The sequence below is a fragment of the Rhagoletis pomonella genome, unplaced genomic scaffold (assembly GCF_013731165.1).
Source record: "Rhagoletis pomonella isolate Grant_MI unplaced genomic scaffold, Rhpom_1.0 Rhpom_scaffold_00004, whole genome shotgun sequence".
Classification (NCBI taxonomy): Eukaryota; Metazoa; Arthropoda; class Insecta; order Diptera; family Tephritidae; genus Rhagoletis; species Rhagoletis pomonella.
The window spans coordinates 29,500,775-29,513,699 of NW_023458558.1; the positions used below are offsets into that span (position 1 = coordinate 29,500,775).

The 12,925-nt window shown below is 32.1% G+C and overlaps 1 protein-coding gene across 1 annotated transcript in view; it reads right to left on the bottom strand.

Moving 5' to 3' along the window:
- Window positions 1–12,914, bottom strand: part of LOC118737420 (homeobox protein slou) — a 128,552-nt gene extending 115,638 nt beyond the window's left edge. Inside the window, exon 1 of the mRNA XM_036467894.1 lies at window positions 12,005–12,914. The gene's annotated coding sequence lies outside the window, so the exon portion shown is untranslated. The remainder of the gene's footprint in view (window positions 1–12,004) is intronic.
- Window positions 12,915–12,925: the final 11 nt, after the last annotated feature.

Below are 12,925 nucleotides of genomic sequence, written 5' to 3' on the forward strand. Positions count from 1 at the left end.
TTTTTTGCTCTAATGCTACTACTACCTGTTTGATATGCCTTGGCTGCCACCTATACATAAATAATATTCATATTTCATTTAAAGTTGTCTCTAACTTTGGTGTGTTAATTTTTTATAGACTTTCTTATCTATTATTTTTATTATTTACTTTTCTTCTCTATTTCAACCATTTACGCACCACTGTCACGGTTACTGCCGCTGTTTGCCTACATGCAATGTCGGCATTAGTCGCATCGTCGCTGGCCGTAATGCTATACGCGGCTAATTAGTGCGATTGCCGTTAGTTACGGAAAGCTACATACATACATACACGAGTCCACTGCAGTTAAACTAGTCGGCGTATGGGTGTCTTATTTCTACAAATACAACTTGAATTTGTTTTTAAACACATTTTTTGTTTTATTGCTTCGCTCACTTAAATTTGTCTTTTCGAGAGTTCATTTCAATAGATTTAATTTATTTACTTAAATGGCAATGTCGGTGCTATGGTTTCTCGCTTTGATAAACTGCTGCTCGTGCTGCTGTTGCTTGTTAAGCAAGTTATAACAACATATGTACATATGTACCACTACATTATTAATAGCTCCACTTATTAAATTTCAAATTAATTGCGTGACTCACGTACATATGTATATGTATGTATATGTACATATATTCATGTACAAAGCTCTTTTCTTGTATATAGCTCAAAGAGTTAAGTTGTCCGTTTTGAAATTTCAATTTGTATTTTATTGGCTGTTATCGCGGTTACTATTGTTGTTGTTGTTGTTGTTGTTGCTGACACCAAAGCTGTTGCTGTCTTTATCGCTGTCAATGTTGTTTTCATTTCAGCTTTTTTTCTCTCACTTAATCGCTGCTGACATTGCTGAAATTCTTAGAAACTTAAGCTGACGTTTCGTTACTTGTTATTGTTGTTGTTCGATATATTTGTTTACTGTTATATTTTTCGCCGCTATATGCATTGGATTAAACTTATTTTGGTGTGTGCTCGTATTTCGTATTTTGCCATTTAATCCTCCTCCGCTTTTTATTACTCTTCCCCTTCCCCTCTTATTTCTTCATAAATTAAGAGAAGTGGTGATCGCTTGTTGTTGCAGTTGGCGCTTGAGCATAGTTGGATTTGTCGCATCATTTGCGTGTAGTCATTTATATATAGCCAGACTATGAAGTCACTTTTATTTGCATTATTTTTGTTGTTATTTAACCTATTAACTTTTTACAGTTGTTGTTTTGACTGTTTTGCCTGCTACTGTTTCCTCCTATATTGCCAACAACAGCTACGCGTGCATAGCTAGTTTTTGTTGTTGAATTTTTTTTCGTTGCCATGGTTTATAATTGCATTTGTTTTGTTTTTTTTTGCGGAAATTCGCGTGGCTAGAAATGTACAGTTTTTTTTTTGTGGTTTGTTTCATTTCACAGTTAAAACAACTTAATTAATTACAACGCGTAATTTGAACCAGTTTCGATTTGTATCTGCGTAAACAACACACACCCACACATTCGCTTTTGCACCTGGTAAAATGATACTAATCTTTAGCCTAACCTAATTACGTGTAACAGAATCGTCTAATGCTTTACTAGGCCGTACGCAGCTGTTTACACTAGAGTTGTAACAGTTAACCGGTCAGTTTGTCGGCTGACTGTAGAAAAAGCCACATAGAATTGCTCATCATGGTGAGCAAGATGGGTATCGACCGGTTAGTAATATATTTATTTTGGTGACAATAAGACAATGGACTTAATATTCGGTATTCGGCATCCGATATCCGGCTAAATCACTAAATTTCATAAGTACCTGCTACTCAGGTCTTGTTTGTCTTAATTACCAAAATTCAAAAACAAAAGTTCTCAGCATTGGCCCCAGCCAGTGTGCAGCGGCGTTAAATTGCCAAACAACAAAAATTCGACCGCCAAACATTTATCTGTTTGTTTTTCACCCCAATTACTTGTGCTTTTGGTTTGCCACAGTTCCTTCGTACCGCTGAAACCTATTTAATTAGATTATCTGTCCTCGTTTTTCGTGAAAAAGTAGCTGTCTTGTAAAGCGCTAGCGAAAATTGTTATCGCTGAAAATGTCACTTATAATAATTTTAATGTTCTCAAAGTAAATCAAAAACGGCTTAGTGTCCACATACATATTTATGTGCCAACAATGAACTACATACATACATATTAACATATGTTTTTTGCCGCGGCTGCCGGACGATTCACAGACAATGTGGTTGCCTTCATTCGAGCTCTTCACATATATACATATGTATGTAGATATACCTCCTCTGATTCTATTTATAAGTATAAAATTTTATAGCACAACATTTATTTATGTACATAAGTTTGTGCTATTTGTATGTACCCTGCAAACCAAAGTTCCCGAAATCTTAACGAAATCTTTAGAAGTATCTCATTTCTGTAACGATCTTTTTACGAATGATCAAAGACAAATATATATGAAGTGGTTGACACGAACTCGCAAAGAAATTTCTGTACGAAAAATACGGAAAATTTTGAAAAAATTCTGTAAGACATTCTTCACATAGCAGCATTATTTTCATTGCTTTACCGATTTTCTTCCAAAAATTTCGTAGAAGAATCAAAGTGTGAACAATTTATTTCATTTTTGAAAATTCGGCAAAAAATCAGATGAGATCTCTTTATGAATGCTTTAAAATTTCTCTACAATTCAGAATACTCTGGAAAAAATGGTTTGCTGGGTAGGTACATATTTATTTATGTATTCTGAGGAAAATGTATGAGTACTTCGCCGCTATCAAATTAAATCGCCAATCAAAAGTTTCTAAGCAAACACCAGGTGGTAGTTGTAATGGTGACCTGGTAATGAGGAGCGATCGAGCTGGCAATGACTAACTATGTACCTACATACATATGTAAATATACATACATACATATCGAATATGGGCGATTATAAACGCATATCTTCCAGTTCGCTGACAAATATTTGATGGCACACACTTGATAATTACTACATACATATATGTATATTATTTATAACTTAGGGTGTGCCTACAATGTGGTATATACATATGTATGTATGTTGTTATGTTAATTTATATGTACTTGCAGCTTTCGTGCGTTCATTATTTGCTTTGACAATTGATACACTTTTGATATCGCAGAATTATAAACGGATACACACTTATACATACATATGTATAAGTTAACGCTCGACGAGTTTAAGAGATAAAAAAAAAAAATTATATCTTTTTCGGTTTTGCCGTTCTTAACTCGTTTATTGCCAAAAATCAATTAAACTAAAATTATTTTCTTACACCTATTTGACCTAATGACGTTTCCATTTAGCAGCGACGCATCGTCCGCGTTCGTTTATTCCGGATACGGGTGTGGTGAAACGGGGAAAACCGGTTTGAAAATAAACCGAGTCAATCACCCTAGTACACTTGTTGAGTGCATTAAAATTCCGAATTTTAATTTTTTTTTGGATCACCCTTATGTACATACATACGTATGTATGTATTTATGTATGAACATTAATACTTTGATTATCAGTTTGCTATGTTGCGTGTGAGTTCTGATTTCTAATGAATTTGCATAGCAATTTTAAAGAATGTTCAGAGTGTCTCTGATTTGCGTTTAATATGCTTGTTGTTTGCAAGAATTATTTATTACCTTATCTACATATTCATAAGTGTTGCTATATGCACATATGTTTTGGTAATTAGGCTAGTTAATGTAGCACTTTGCGTGGAAAAACTTTCGCACAGGATAAAAGAGGTGCACCATGCTGTTCAGACAAATACCCGAGTAAAAGAGTTATATGTGCAACATAATGTTCTCATTTTGCTGTATGCAATTATAATAGTCATACGTTAAGTGGATACATATTCGTTTATGATTTTAGTTACCGTTATTCTTACAACAACAGTATATTCAATAGTAAATAAATATACATACATATACAATAAATAATAAATAATAAAGCCAGATTTGGTACCTAGGTTGAAGGCCATCGACTTCCATGGCTATGATTCCTTTGGCGAAAGTGATTTCTAATTTAAAGTAAAAAGCACATATAAATATTTTACATGAAAATATTAATAAATTGGTACAATTAAATTAACTTGTTATAAACTGATGCATATTTAGTAAGTTTTTTATATGCTGTTGATAAAGTTAAGGGGACAAATATGGGGAAAAAACAACAAAGATCTATTATTTGTTTTCCATTTAACTATGTAGTTGAAGTTGAGATATTGTATACATATATAATGCTTTTACTTTCATATATAATACTTTTGCAGTTATTATTTAATTTTTAAATGCATTTATTGTCGTTTTTATCAGTCTTCTTTACTTTATAAATATTTGATTACTTTGTTTTACATTAAACGAGCACTTTCGCTTGCTTTTTAGTCAAAATACAAACGATTGTTTTGGGTTTTCGTTCTGTTATGCAGAAAAGCGTGACCATATGCCATACGCCACTGCTTTAATTCTCAAGTTCAATTGTTTTATTCTTTCAAGCTTCCGCCTGTGAGGTGCAATGTATTAAGTAAATATTTCTTGGAATTTTTTGGTTGTTGTATAATATGCAATGCGGTTATTAAAAATACAACAACAAAAAAACTGTTTTGCTGCTAATTTGCCAGACGTATGTATGTATATAGCAGACTTTGGCCCATGAATATGAGCTGTGAATTCGGCGGCTTAACTGATATAATTCTTCAATATAAGATTTTGTACCAATCACGTATAATACGTGCTCGTATAAATGTATGTACATATATGCATATCCATATGTACATATGTTATTTATGCAAGGTTATTTCTCAAAACCTTCAGATTCAATTCAATACTAAATCGAGTTTTTGCTTTAAACAATTTAGAGACCTTAGATTTTTTTTATATATTTGTTGAATTTGAATTATCTATAGTAACTGTAAAATAAAGTTATAAAGCCGGAATTTCTATATCTAGAAAAATAATATCCCAATTTTTTTATTTTGAAATCAAAAAATATTTAAAGGTCCCCTCTTGGGCTCCCCTACTAAAAGTGTTCAAAGTTTTCCGTGTATTTTATATTTGAACAAGTAACTTTTAAGCAAAAAAAAAAAAACAAAACCGACTTCAGTTCTTATATAATATATTATCGTTAATTTCTTCGTGATCCAATAATCGGAATTAAACCAAATTAGTACGGGACTACCTGTGAGGTAACACCTTTCATTAGAAATCGGTTGACGTGGTTAAAAAAAAATAAAAATTTCCAAAGAATTGATAACCTTCTCCTTTTTGTGAAGTCAGTCTAAAATACAACTTTTCTTGAAATTATATATAAAAACCCAAAAAATTTATGGAAATTCTGATTAAAAAGCTAAAAATTTTGTTAAAGCATGAACAACTTGTTGTTTTTTAACCGACTTCCAAAAAAAGGAGGATGTTATCAGTTCGTCGTCCTCATGTCTCATACTAATTTTGTTTGGATCCGATAATTGATCGTGAAGAAATTAACGGTAATCTTAAATTTTTATATAAGAATTGAAGTCAGTTTTGTTTTTTGCTTATAAAATACTTGTTATGTTGTATTAATCATTTGTCGGTCCTGGTTAACCATTCTGTGGAATGCTCATTTGGTTTTAATGATTTTAATTTTTGGTTTAAATGATTTTAAGTTCTAAAAAAAATTATAAGTTTGAAGTGCTTAGTTTTGTTAGGATAGGGCCCGCTCGGATCAGGGCCCTTCTATTTCTTCAGCCAAGCCACCCTAAAGCTACGCCTCACAGTGGTTCGGATCGCAAATCTAGCTGGACGAAACTATTTAAACAAATACTCGTTGATGGATCTTTACACCACTTCTTACCTAGGGGATTTTTGAGTCGCTGATTACGAATCTGAAGTCACTTATCAAAAATTCAAAATGGCGGATCCAATATGGCGGACGAAAATTTTAAAAAAGCGGTAGATTTCTATGAAACTGGGTATCTGGGGGTTTTATGGGTCGCTGATTACATATCTAAAGTCATTTACCAAAAATTCAAAATGGCGGATCCAATATGGCGGACGAAAATTAAAAAAAATTGGTAGATTTCTATGTAACTGGGTACTAATTTTTTTAACTCTTTCATAACCAAAGGTTTTATAACTCCAAGTATTTTTCTGTTTTAACACACAACCTCTCCCCCCCTCTTCCCCGTGGATCCGCCACTGATCTTATATTTATATTCAGATACATTCCTGTTAATAATTACTTTTGAATTTTGAGATTTGACATACTGTCACTAAAATGTAAATATCTAAGCCAATTGGTTAGACTTGGTTATCGAACTTACCCTCTGCATTTGTGAAGGTGTAAAGAATAATATGCAAGTGGTTTTATAACGGCCTTCGGCGGCCTTTACTTTTCCGACTCTTTAATTTATTTTTTTAATTAATCAAAACGACGATTTTTCAGAATAAATTTGCTTATACCAATGTGGACATAAATTGCGTTATGACCTCTGAATCTATAGCGGAATAAGTGTAATTTTTTGTTTATAAAGTCAATTTGTAATTATGCAAATATTTGTAAGTGCTATTAGCAATCTTTTAAGTTAAATTTCAGCTTTCAAAATAGAGTTCTCAAATAGGCGGCGTTGACTTACCTTTTTTTGTTTGTGTTCATATGTTAATGCTTTAATAAATGCAATTTCTATTTAAATGTATTGTCAGGAATGTATTCCAAGTACCATTAAGTATTTTAAAAACAAAATAAATTTTGACATTCGTCCAGCTAGATCAGCTATCCGAACCCCTGTGCGCCTCTGAGCGCTGGTTTTTCACGTATGACGAAATTTTGATTTTATCGTTTCTTAAGACGTTTTTATTCTAACCTATACAGGGTGGATAGAGTGCAATTTAAAATTGTGTCTAATATTCACGCACCCTTTTTAAACATTTATACAAATCGAACACCATATCCGCACCCAATAAAAACTATTCTTGAATCTCATACTTTTACGCTAGTAATAATGATTAATTATCAATTTCTATACATATATACATAGATAGTTTTTAAATGCTTTTAATTAATTATACACATATTCATAAACTAGCAACAACAAGCTGTTTCTCTATTTAAAAAACATTTTAATGATTACTCAACTATGTAGTTCTGTTTTTTTTTCCTCAGCCATCTATCGTACATATTTATTGTTCAAGCATATTTGCTTTAATAGCTTCATAAGTTGGAAACAAATGTGTTTATAAATAACTAACACGCTCACTCACTCACTCACTCACTTAATTGCTAGTTAATTGGAATTGCGCCTTAGAGCCGAGAAAACTAATAAAAAATAAGCCAAAGAAAGCAAAAAGCAAAACACGACTTACAAATGCGCGCACACAAAACTGAATGCCACTCACTGATTAATTTACAAATTTATGGCTACGCGAGCAGAAATACATACAGTCGGTGTGAAATGGAGCCAAAGGAAAAAAACTAAGGCATTAAGAAATAATAATTATTAATAAATACTATGCTTAACAGTGGAAATATGTTTACGAAAACGTATGGCGGAACAGCCAGCGGGTACTTTTCTATTTAAACCGTACAAGCGCATGCCGACGGCGATGAAAGTGGCGCTGATAAGCAAGTGAAAAATAAGCGATTTAAAGACGCCACAAGTAGCAGCAAAAAATAAAATAAATAAATAAATAAAAAGCATAACGAAAACATTTATTTGCATTCAAATATTTCTAACAAATCATTTCGCTATTACTGCTTGGCATATTAAATCTGCATAATGACGTTCATTATTTGCGAGCTTGTGTTGGATGATCAAAAAAGTAAAAAAGCAAGGCAAAAAATGTAGAAAATATAATGAACGAAAATATTTCTAATTTTGCAAATTTTCGCTCAGCTTTTGTTGTTAGTCTACACTTAATTGTGCGCGCTTCATTTAATATAATATGCACATATGGGTGCCTACATATACATATGTACATTAGACAGTATCAAAAAATAAATAAGTAAAAAAAAACGTTTTAATATATATATTAGAAAATAATATTTCTCAGTCCCATAGAATTTGTTTTAATAATTTTTGATTTTTAAATTTTAGCATTTAGTCATTATAAACAATTTATGAGATAGAAAACAAAAAACGTGGAGCGCATTAGATTTAATTAACAATATTCAAACCACATAACATAGACCCAAAATTTCTACAGAGAAAGTACAAATTTGAGATTGATTTTAAGCGGTCGTTATTCACATACCCACATACTTAACATCCAAATTGGGTTTTTATAAGTTCTTTATTTGGTTTGTCCGATTGCTATAAACAATATACAGTTAGAAAGGTATAAAATAATGGTTATATACTTCATTCAGAAAAGATTATCTTGGCATGTCAAAGTAAAGTTATTATTTTTTTCGGAAAAGGTATTTTGTACTCAATAGTAAGAAGCTTAAATATACACTTGCAAAGTTTATGATGACAATAGTTCTGTAGACACAAATGCAGCATTTCATAATACAAAACCTTTACATTGGAGTATTATTTATAGAAATCGGACATCAAATAAAAAAGTTTTAAAAGTATCATTTAGGTGTTTATACTGGGTGCCGAAAAGAAATGTTCCTGATAAACTTGCTTAGTGAATAGTATTCACAGTGGCTTGCAACAAATTTAACTTTTTTGTACATTAGGATGCAAAAAAACAAAAAATTGCGAGTTTTCCTCCGAAATTTTAAAATCTATTTTATTTTAAGGCTTCAACCAAAATTTTTCGGAAAAATATTAAGATTTACCGATTTATAATACTTAAAAACTTTCATTACTTCAATGCTGTTAAAAAAATGTTCCCCATTTTTACTCAGACCTCAATCACCTGAGGTAATTAAAAAAAATCTTCTTCAAAGTTACATCATAATTTTTATTTAAAAAAAAACTTAATTCTTTGAGACATTTTCAAATAGCTCCAGCCCAAATAAATCTTAATATTTTTCCGAAACAATTTGGCTGAAGTCTGAAAACATACTAAATTGTATATTTCCGATGGAAAAACTGTATTCGTTTATTTTTTTTTATGGAGAGTGAGGCACCCTAATGTATATACATATCGTCGTTTAAAGTACAAAACCGCTACTACTCGTAAATCAAGCATATAAGCGCGAACAATTACTAGGAAACTTTTTGCGCTGTGCTAAGTCACATTTTTTGAATTAACTTTCTGAATACGTAAATATGTATAGATGTTCATATTTTTATGCTTATCACCGACTGCGCTAATTTTAGATAATCGATGGTTCTGACAAAGGAATTAAGTATTTATTTATTTGGTGGAGGAAACAGTTGGCAGGCATGAATGAACAGAAACGTAAGTAAACTATACCTTTCAAGTATACAAGTATACGTACGTGTGTATGTATGTATGTACATGTGTAGACTTTCTGAAATATTTGCTATAACTAAATACTTTTAAGCTTGTTCTTTGTATAATTAAGATTTATAAACAAGTATGTATATTGGTAGCTTTGCCCTCTAGCGACACCATCCATTCTGTTGTTATCAACAAATTGCAGTTAAATATAATTTTATTCTACTTCTTACATACATACATATGTAAAGCTGAGGAAATCTCAGCTTTCCCATTCCCACATCAATTGAAAAAATATATAAATCCAGTACTTGTGACCCTCAGTCAATGGGAAGTGAATGTTTTGTAATTATGTACATATAATCTCAAATTCTCATAATAAACTGAGGCGATTGTGATTGTACAAAAATAGCCGCGAAATAAATAACACAAAATTGTGTACTTTTCTGACGCTGCACAGTAGCGCGACCCATACAAATTAGCCGGACAAAATTATTGTATGAGTTTAAACTGTAGAATGCTTTAAAATGAGTAAATAATGGCGAGGAGGGGTCTATTGCGCACCACATGTGCGGTACAGGGTTAAAAGTGGTATTTTTGAGGTCTCTTCACTTAATCCAGTGTATCTTTTGAACTACTACTTGCATATATATGTATATAATTGTATGGAAAGCTAGGCTTTCACACCAATACATACATTTGCAATTTCTTTTAGAGAAAGGTCTTCAATCAGCTTTGTTGAATAATAGGCAAAATTAATGTGGAATCTTATTTCTAAAAACAGGTAGGAAATTCAATTCAAAAATATAAATCATCATGTAGTGTATGTATGTATCAGTATCAGTGTGGGAATGCGACTCAAGCACTTTACGTTGTTTAGTACGTTCCTCGCAGCTATCCAAAGATTTTAGTGGTCTTTCAGCATTTGAAGTTGTCGGCTGTTGCTCTATATAAACTCCACTTCGACAAACTCCATTCGGGGTACTGAAAGAATTTGTGTTTTCATTCTACTAAAATATTTTTTCAACAAAGCTTAAGCAACGAGCTTGATTAGTACTATGGCCTTTCATGACTTAAAATGCACTGATGCGAACTCGTGGCAAGTCTAAGTTTTTCGGATATGTTAAGTAAGATACCGGCGTCACCTTCTAGATTGTCTATTTTATATAGAAGTTATACTATTTATTGGCAAATAAAAACCTATCCCTTTACGCATACGTTGATGTAGTATTACCAAAGGATATCAAAATTTAGTGTTCTCCTTTATCAAACGTATACTTCAACAAAGTTAAAAAAGACTTTAAAAGTATGTACTCAACAACTCGTAAAAGTTAACATGACGGCCGTTTCGAGAAAAATGAATATTAAAAAATAAAATTATCGCATTTTTTTCGATCAGCGAACATCTGTTAACTTAAACCACATTGAATTATCTAAAACTTTTACAATGAATTTTGTCCGGCTAAATTGATCAAACACGCCACTGTGCGCTGTTAGGTGTCATTTTCGTTCAATTCAAATAAACGCAAAAGTGACACTTTTAGCTCAAGGCATTACCAGCGGCACAGCTAAACACAGTCATGTTGTCAGGCACGTTGAGCAAATTACATGTTTACATAATTTTTAATGGCATACAGTGATATGCACATGAGAGAGTTAATGTTACAAGTAACGAGTTATAACTCAATTGGTACGGAGTTCCTTTGACTATAAAATGGTATTCATAAAATGCTGAAGAAAAATCCGAAAATAAATTATTACTTAGTGTAATATGTTGTATTTGGGATACATTTTAAAGCAAAGTTCGTTATTTAATTTGCTAATTTAGAGAAAACATTGTATGCGAAAACGTGGTTATTTTTTCCTTTTGTGGGAGATTTTTATTAAAAAATTGCGATGATGTATATTCTGCAAAATCGACTTTGGCCATGTAGACCACTCGCTTTTGCTATATATACATATATATCGGTGACCGATCCATTAATATAGACCAAGCTCGGTGCAGCTATTTTTCTTGGTACAAATAGAGAATATGGTGAACATTTTTGAAATCGGAATAAAATTACGCCCACTTCCCACATAGCGGTAAATTTCCAAAATACTAAAACTCTGATAATTCAATAGTTAATTTACTTCAGGTTAATAATTACAACCAAGTTTACAACAATATCTTAACAGGAAATAAGATTATTATAGATTTTTAGGAAATGAGCGTCGCATCGCTACGTAAGTGTATCTCGATAACCGCTTTATCGATTTCTACAAACATGGTTCCGTTATTTTATTAAGTCAAATTTTGCGGGGAAAGCCCCATATTTTCATGTAGTTTAGAAAAAGGGGGGAAAAACTATATTTAATACATCCGCTGGGTGTATAAAGTTTTGTTTCGACCAAAACTAATCATTACTTGAAGACTCCGTTTTTATGATCGAATAAAATCTTTTATGATCTAAAAAATTAAATTGAAAAAAATTAAAAAATTACGATCAAAAATTTATCGAAAAAAAAATAAATAAAAATCCAAACATAACAACTATGCTTGACCGAAAAAGTGAACATCAAATTTTGGCGGTGGTTTTAGCACAAACTACTTTTTAAATAAATGTTCCTCTATTTCGCATTAAGTATATGAGGTCGATCAATAAATTAAAATGCTTCGATCACTTACCTAAATAAGTTTTTTTGTTTTTAATATGCTGCAAACCATCCACTTGACTGTTTTAATGGGTGCCGTTGCCAATTTTACGCTCACTTTGTATAAGCATCGGCTTTTGTGGACCCTTGCTGCTGCACATTTTCTGTATGCGCAGTTTTTGTTGGTTTCGTTCTAAGCTACCAGTTTTTAAATTATGTACTGTTTTTTTTTTTTTTTAATTACTTTGTTATTTAATATCCTTTTGAAGTTAAGACTACTAGATTAACGTATCCGCGCGTTTACTGTCAAAGGTCAAACATTTTTACGTAATTGTTGCACACACACACATACAAATAGGCGATTATACAACGCATAGTTGACATACATAAATTTCGAGTATCTTATTACGCACTCTACTCGTACAAAGCTATACAAAAGTGCTACAGGCGCGTTATACTAGACTACTACATACACTTTTAGTGGCACTTACGTTGTTTTGCGCGCAACTCTTCTTCTTCATCATATGGCATAAACTACATATATGTATATGTGTATGTAAGTAGTATCCTTTAGAAGTGTATGAGTGCGGGCGCATGCGCTATGTGTGTGGGTGTGTAGGCGCTAACGTTATTCAATACTGCTGCTTGCTGCTCTGTTTTTGTATGCGAAGGAGCCTCATGAATTTGGTTGCGACCTTTTCGAGGCTTAAGTATGTTTAGTATTTAAGTAGGTATGTATGTATGTATGTGCGCTTTTTGAACTTTTCGTTTGTTTTTGTCTCTAAGCTAAGACTTGCTGATGTTAATTTATTTTTGGTTAGACGACAGACGCCGCTAGCGTTGCGTAGCTGATTCCATTAGATAAGAGTAGATTGTTGTGCTTGTAAAGCGTGTTGTTTTTGTAGTGCTTGTTGTTTTTGTAGATATTGTTGTAGCTTATTATCCTTAATTAGTG